The sequence below is a fragment of the Dreissena polymorpha genome, chromosome 8 (assembly GCF_020536995.1).
Source record: "Dreissena polymorpha isolate Duluth1 chromosome 8, UMN_Dpol_1.0, whole genome shotgun sequence".
Classification (NCBI taxonomy): Eukaryota; Metazoa; Mollusca; class Bivalvia; order Myida; family Dreissenidae; genus Dreissena; species Dreissena polymorpha.
In genome coordinates, this window is record NC_068362.1 from 90137376 (window position 1) to 90146533 (window position 9158).

Genomic DNA, 9158 nt, shown 5'->3' on the forward strand with positions numbered 1-9158 from the left:
GCTTTTATGCTATATTATATCAAATTAAATAGAAAAAATAAAACTCGCAAAAAGTATGCGATGTCGGCAGGATTCGAACCTGCGCTGGAAGATCCCAAAAGATTTCTAGTCCATCGCCTTAACAAATCGGCCACGACAACTTCACATCAGTGAAACCTTAAATTAAATATCCATAAGTAAACAGGTAAAAAGGCTCATCGATCTTTGAAGAAATCGCGAAATCGTATTTTTCAGATGATAATTGGATCAAAGTCAATATTTATAGTGAAAATAATGTATTCTAAATGAATTAGGTAAACACATATCAAATTTCGAAGTTTGAAAAAAATAAAATGCATCTCTCGGAAATAACCGATCATTTAAGATCGGCAATTATCGTAAAATAAATCGCGGGAAATCATTAGCGGTGCGCTACCTTAAGGACAGAAATGTACTTGCTGAGCGGATGTTAAAATATGTATGTAGTTTGTAACCGTATCCATAAAATGCAAACCTTGTCAAAATTGCATCACAATGTGTTTAATATTTGCTCGATATCACATACTGAGAGGGTTAAACACGTTTTGTCAACTGTTATGCTATTAAAAGTATTGTTGATAGACGGTTAATACACAGGATAACATCATTCTGTAAAATATATGAGGTAGGAAACCAATGGTAAAACAGTGACGAGCCAACAATCTGCTTTGGTCTATGTTCAATTTGGGGCTCTCTTGCTGGTCACTATTATGTTGGCTTGTCACTATTATGTTATACGGTCATCAGCGGAGTTTTCTACTTCTAAATTATACTATTGGATGAGAATGAGAATCGCTTACGTTATCGAGATTAATACAACTTGAACCACGACAATGACATCGCCGATACGGGAAAAGTCGGATGTTACGGAAAAACGCGCAAATAAGAACTTAACAAGTACAAATTTGGGGACAAATACGAAAGTCGACATATCAACATTCAAGATTAACTCGGCCAATACGAGATGAAATATGTTGACTTTATCCTGACGAATAAGTTATCATATCTTTGGGACTCGTAGTTTGAATCAAAGTTCCAAATGACAAAACTTGTAATGAAGTGTTAGTTTTGATATAGGCGATAATCTACCAAGCAATAGGTCAATTGGCATTCTTACGAAAACGGCTCGGTTAAAACACATCTTTACAGCCTACTGTTTGCATCACTCATGCAAAACATGAACATAATTTATAATTCAACAAATATATATTAACGTAATTAATGTTATCTACATGAATAATATTTCATTCAAACATATACACATTATTCGTTTATTTTGTTTTTCATCTCTAAGTTAACCAATACCAAAATCATAAATTTATTTAAAAATGTATTCACACTGTAATAGTTATTCAAATACACAAAAGAAAACAAACACAAACTTAAAATAAGTCTTTACAGTTCGACTGTCAAAAGCTTAATGCTAGCATGCCGCCAAACACACTCAACTTCCTCGTGCACACTTTCAGTGCGTTCATTACATTGCATTCATTACATCTAATTATGGGAACAGAATCGTAAACCCCAACGATGGTATAGAGAATACTATGTTAGTGTGATTGTATACTTAAATTTATCCCAGGAGTGAAGATTCTGAGACAAGTGGGGTCAGTTTAAGTACACAATCACACTTACATAGTATTGTTTTTTGTCCTACAAAATGATTCATCATACCTCTACGTCCCCGATGTTAAAGAAATAATGAAACAATCTCTAAAACGCTGCAGTTTTACCGGGAAATAATACGCCTTTTGTCGTTTGACGTGTTAACAATGTCGTCATGAGCACGCATGTTATTTGTTGTTTGTGTTGAATTTTTTGTTTAAACTATATTACATCTTGGTATCAAATTGTTTGTTTTGTTGAATCTGATTTGATTTTACTAAAAATAAATACTTTATAGTTAATTCCGAGTAATATGACATTTCTCCACACATGACTAGGTGTGGGATAAACATAGGTGTGGGATAAACCTTATCTTTGCTGTATGGGTCCTATTATGTTGTATCAAATCATTTAGCTGTAGGCTAAAAATATATTTCTTTAAAAATATAATACTAGTGACCAAAATATGCGACGGACATAAACGATTCAGACTGTTTTGAATGAGAGTGCACTTATACTAATTCATATCCAGTTTCATGAGAATCTGCAGCACACTACAGGAGGACATGTCGTCTGAGTCGAAGTATTGACAACACACGTTGATCGATGGACGGAAGCTGACAGGAATTCGCCTCATTAGCTTACAATGGCAAATTCGTGCTCCAGTGTCATATTATATCGCGTATTAATATAAGAAACTAACAGTCTGTATGCATGGAACAATAGTGTATATAAAAACAGCAATATCGCATTACACAAACGTTTTATACAAATAATACATACGTACAATGATATTAATAAAGGATATTAATCAAATAAGCAAACATTTAAAAAAAATAGATCGAGCATATTTAATTGTACTCTGTCTTTCAGCAAATTAAGTATGAGATATATGTAATGCTCTAATTTAAAGGAGCTGTCAACCAGATTGGCGAAGAAAAGAAAGGTTCTAAAATACCGTATTTTTTACAATTAGTTTATATTGATTACAATATCGTGAACTATCGCGAATATATAGAGGATATTTGTTGGATTCGATGGAATATCGATTTTATTTCACGAGTGATCATAAAAAATAATATGTTCACGAGTGGCGCAGTGAATTAAAATCGATATTCCATCGAATCCAACAAATTTTCTTTGTATTTTATGCTCTTTTCACCGTTTATTCACATTGTAAAAGACTTAAACTGTATAATTTCGCTGGATTTATGACGTCATTTCGTCGAAAAAAGGACGTCATTTCACAGTAAAACAATGAAAAATATCGATATTTTTCACTGTTATTTTTCACTTTTTAAAACAGTGAAATACCACTTTTATTTCACTAATATTTCTCTATAAACCACCGGAAAGCATTAAATAAAAACTAATAGTTGTAAAAAATACGTTATTTTAGAACTTTTCTTTTCTTCGTCAATCTGGTTGACATCTCCTTTCAGGGCCCTTGACAGGGTGGTAGAATATTTCATATGGAGGTCTGCTATTGACTGTATAGGAATTATGTAACTTGAAGAAAGTAAGGTCAATATTATTTTAATATGTCGATCGTTAATGAGGTGCTTATCCTGACACAATGGCTTCAGACAGAGACTTTTGATAATGTGTTGTTGATGAACCTTAAATGTTAAATGAATATATCAGACCCGGTCTTGAGCTCCTCAAATCTCAAGTTTTATGGATAGACCGTTACACAGCGGTAGGTGTCCTATCTAGTTCATTTGATGTGTGTCAGTTTGCTTCTTGCAATAAATGAAAGACCGCATTGTAAAATAAGGATTTTCTCCTGCTTATGCATCGGAATTTCTACTGCATGTATTTATTTAAAATATGCATTTGATTATACCATGCACGCCATTAGGCCTTTAAATACAGCGGTATAAACAAAACAAAAGATAGGTATATAATGATTTTAGTGACATTATTCATTGCAATATGGAATAACGACCATGAATATAGGAATAATGTAATTCAATAAACATCACCATCAACGAACCTGTAATTAACACACATATATATATATATCAAAAATCGACAAATTACCTATACAATACAAGATGACATTAAACGCAACATGATTACAGCTGGGTGTACCTCCGTGGAATAGATGGTTAATAAACACTATACGGGGTAAAAGCAGACTGAATAAGGTGTTGATCGTAGTTTGCGTTCTTCTTTATTTTCCGCATGTGTAAATGAATAGACTACGGAGTAACAGTTCAAGATGTATACCATCCCTTCAAATATTGTTGAATTTCTTATCTCATTATTTGCATGGCGTTGGTTCAGCCTTAGATACCGATTTAACTTGTGTCGGCTAATGAATTATCGTGCTAAAGTTATGTATTGCTAGTGGGTGAACAAGGATGTAATTAGGTCGGTGTTTATTTCTTTTCTACTTTATCAACGTATAGAATGGCCAAAGCATGGCTTCTAATGCCAAACAGTATCAATTATTATTCACTTAATGAATTACATGCCCAAGACATAAAACTGTTATTTTAAGAGAATGGATGCCAAAGTCATGTAAATTATACGGCTCGGGATATACGGCTTTATGCATTACAATATTTTGACATCGTTGAACGTGCATATAAAGCTGTTGCTAATTAAAACAAGAGCTGTGTTTGTGACACACAATGACCCCTACTGCGCCGCTATGAAGCCATATATTTGACCTTTCACCTTGAAGGATGACCTTGACCTTTCACCATTCAAAATGTGCAGCTCCATGAGATACACATGCATGCCACATATCAAGTAGCTATCTGAATACTGCACACGTTATGACCATGGTTAAAGTTTTGGGACAGACACACACATACATTAACAGGCACATTCAATGACAGAAAGAGAGACAGAAGGGCCATAAACAATATACCCCCGATCATTCGATCCGGGGGGATAACAACTGAATGACATTTGTGTAATTAATTAGCTGATTAATTCAGGAATTCATCCTAACTAGTAGAATACACAAGTTTAAAAATAAATACAGATTTTTGCTTAAAATTTAGAGACGCATTTGCATCTGTCCGAATTGTTCACGTAAACTCATGATATCAATGGATAAGTACTTTGATTTTGATTGTTAATATAGTTATGTCCCATTTGTAAAACATGCATAGAACTTAAAATTAATTAGTTGTGTATTTGTCTGGATGTTCAGGATCAGCGTGAAACCTACATTCGTCCTAAATTATAAGGTGATCAAGTAATACAATATAATTAAAATATTGAAATTTAAGTAGTTGTTTACATTTCAAAGATATATATTTTGTACATTATGAATTGTGTTTTTTCTTTGAATGTAGCGGGAGAGGTTTCAACACTTTTAGTACACTTGTGTAATATTTAAATTTTAATACACAAGATAAAACATTCGTTACATTGTACAAACTAGAACACCCAACTTAGAGTCATATTGCCAAACAGCGACGAGCCAGGAAGCCCGAAACAGTTAAGGGCCACAGCCGTCTTCTTGGGTCCATTAACAATATTGCACTTCCTTGCCTGGTAACTATAATGTCATATGGGTATCAGTATGATTGTCTACTTCTTTATTTCAATATTGTATGAGAATCTCATACGCATGCAAGCTTGATACAACCTGAACAACGGCAATCAATCTTAAAACTAAACCAATGCGGGACAAACTCTGCCATTACACAAAAAACGCTCAAATGAGAAACTCGACCAAAACAATCTCGGGGACAAATACGAGAGTCGACCGATCACAATTCATTAGCTCGGCCTATGCGTGAATGAATATTTAGACCGTATTTTGAAGCATAAAATGATTCATTGTTTTGGGACTGTTAATTTAATTCAAACTGTTTACATGACATAAATACTAAATTAAATGATATTTTTGATATTACATATTGAGCGATTGTGCACCGAGCAACAAATAGCATAAGTGAAATTCCGACAAAAATAGCTCAGTAAACACATATTTACTTTCCTTTATACATCTACAACTTGTTTGGTTTGTGTTGCTTTGACTTGTATTCAAGTACCCTATATTTTTATTATGTATATCACAATTTAATTGGATAACAGCAGAAATGGCACGGAAGTCGTAAGTTAGCCTAGCGTTTGCTCTGTTAACTCGACAATCTTCACATTGCCAAGAATAGAGTATTGTGGAACTGCATGAAAACGGAAATAAGACTATGGGATTAACAATGTCTTTTTGTTTATTTTACTTTACATATTCAACTTAGTCGTCGCCTTCCACTTTCAACGAAATATATGAACATATTCTTCAGCGGAAATGGATTTTTAATATTAGAATACTATATTTATATAATATATAGTATGATACCATTTTTATATTGTTCATTAAATAAAAGGGTTAAAATTTCTTTGCATAAAAATGTCCTGTTAATGATGTTTCAAATATTAGACAGTTTTACAGCGGTCTCAACTGTTTCGTATTTCCATTGAAAAATAAAATGTTATCAGTTTTACATTCTTGCTTGGATACATACACAATTTAAACACGTGCTAGATCTAGACTTCGAATAATCTGTTGCTTTTCAAAATTATTTACCAAGATTATAAACACGCGCTTTTTGTTATCCAAATACTATTATTTCGGATGCGCAATTCGTATTTAGGAAAATGTATTTAACTGTTGATGATATTTGTGTATTGATGTCTATTTTGCTAAATTATTTAAATGAAAATAATCGTTTGAATGTTGTAAACGTCGATATGTTAATTTTGTATAGTATAAACTGCAATTCAGTTGAAATTGTTAAAGTCTGGTATACAAGGCACATTGCTTACAATAGTGAAAGACATGAATGCAAATTTTAAGTCAGGTTAAATCGTATTTACCTTATTCAGATTATTTTAGCTATGCGTTTGGACTGAGGCAACGGGAGGTAAAGTCGCTGATTTTAATTCATTTATTTGTTGTCGACTTTGTACTTACCCTACAATATAACTTTAACTTTGGTGTGAATATAGATGGTATTGTGTTGAGATTATTATTATTTTATGAGGACATGGATATTCTAGGCAAGTCACCATCTGAAGGTCAATCACATTCAGATACATTATATTCATGTTGCAATTCTTTGGGGGATATCCATTAAATGATAACAGGGTTTTTTAAATTCTCAAATATTGGGTTAAATTTCTTAACAGGGAATATCATAATGCAAATAGTTTACAAACAAGCTGTATACAATTGTTATGAAGGTTATACAAATTGTTTCTCAAAATTGGCTTTGGTTACGTATTTGAAAAACAAACCATTGCGCAAGTAAATGGTTTTATTAGCGGGTCTAAATTTAGACTTGTTGATAACTTTAAACAAGAATGTCATGGTTACATGAATAATAATTCTGAATGAGATATGTGTAAGTTTTCCCAACCTCTTCGAGATGCGAAAAATATTTAGACGTGCATTGCGATGATCAGACTATGAAACTATATGATGTTAAGTCTCTGAAGCTTGTTATATAAAAACACGATGTAATTCATGCTTGCTTTTGTTTCATAACACAGTTCCTTTGACATTTATCAACTTAATTTATTAACTAACTGTCCTGTTTTACAGTTCGTTTTGAATTGTGAAGTGCTGAGGTAACTTTTCATTAACACAAACAGTTTTGAAAATACATCTTGATCGATTGTAAAGTTTAGGCGCCCTTAAACCGGTCAAACCTGTCATATATGTACTATGCTTCGCTAAGCTAAGCATTGAACGTTCCGGAGTTTTGAGCCCACACTTTTTTTTTATGTTTTTACCTGTTTTTGTCCGGAGTCTTAATTTAACTACTTAATATTATATGGAATTTTGTCAAATGCTTTAAATAACCTATATTGAAGTGACTCCAAGAACGATCTCCTGTGGAGGCAACTTATTATATATGTTCCACATGACTGATATATTTAATGACATAAAAATGGTTATAATCTCAAATAAGTCGCAACAATTAATCATAATCAGAGAGGTTAAATGTAATTTATTTAAACTGCACACGTATTGTACATTTTATTTAGAAAGATGTGGACAATGTTGTTAAAACAAATATCGAACATTTGATTGTAGACAAATCACATCGACAAGGAGCAAACATGTAACATATAAGTAAAAACATTTATTAATGCTATTTACAACGAAAGTCTATAACAGATTAATGAAATCACAGAGACATGAATAGAATTATTGATTCATGTGATGTAACACGCAAGGAAAATGTTATATACCTACAACTGTTCAAAGACACATCAAATAGTTTTTGAAGCGACAAATTATCAGCACAATACGAACTTATTAGAAAAAACGAAATATTACTATAGAAGTTAACAACAACAAAAAAATGTAACGTATGTGAATAATTCCTATTTATGAATACCATTACTTTTTTAGATAGTAGTGTCTTTTTTCTCGACAGAATGTGTAATAAACACGTTATTGCAAGTTCTAGTACCAAAGTACGCATATTTGTAAAGACTATACATGACATTAGAAAGATAGAAAAAATATAATTATACATCATATATTAATAAATATGCTAATGTTTACTTCATGCCGGATAATTCAGAGAGTCGAATTTTATGAAATGTCGTTATGATAACAAAAGTGTTATTAAAATGTTGACATTTAATGATTCTACATTAACGTAATGCAGTGCAGTCTACTTGAGAGACTGCATATGGTATAAAGTATAATTTTTTCAAAAAAAAATATAATCGCTTTAAAGCCTCTCTTAATCATCGAACATTTGAAAAGAGTCTTGGATAGTAACAGTCTAATGACGACGTTTTCGTTTGTAAGAATGACATTCAATTAATTGTGTGTATGTTCGACAAAGAATAACGCAGAATATACATCTGGCAGTACGAAAGTAATATATGTGCTTGATTTACCTCCGAGGTACCATTTGGTATGAGTTTAAGAGTTTATTTTAACATACATAAGGCTTTAAGCACTTACGTAAACACATATTTCAACAAAGTATATACACAGATGTCCATCGATGTACAGAATTGTTAACGGAACATAGATGAAAGTCTTAAAACAAAATGTGTACATGGAGAGAAACTTTTATTTATATAAGCCAGCTTTCAATTTAAATGCGTTAAACACAACAATATATTTATATTTCGTACACTTTGTTCATTGTCTGTCTGTAAGAGGTCAATAAATTTGATCATGTTTTTGTACTCCAGTAATATTCATTTATACACTTTTTCGTAAATAAATTAACATTGGACATTCAAGTAAAAAATGAAAATCGTCCTCAAGAAAGTTACAGTGTTTGCATTTTTTGGCTTGAAACAGTATCTTTTCAGGCTTGTGTCATTTCCCTGCTTCCACTTCAAGTATGTGGGCAAATAGTCTAAAACGAGTTAACGCAATTCAACATTTTGATACACTTATTACACGTAAATATGGTTGGAACTTAAGGCTACTGTTAAGGCTATGACTTCTACATCTGGTTGTGTTTTGCATTTCACTTAACCAGGTTTGCAAAAACAAATCAGATATTCGTTGTTATACCGTTTATAGAAAC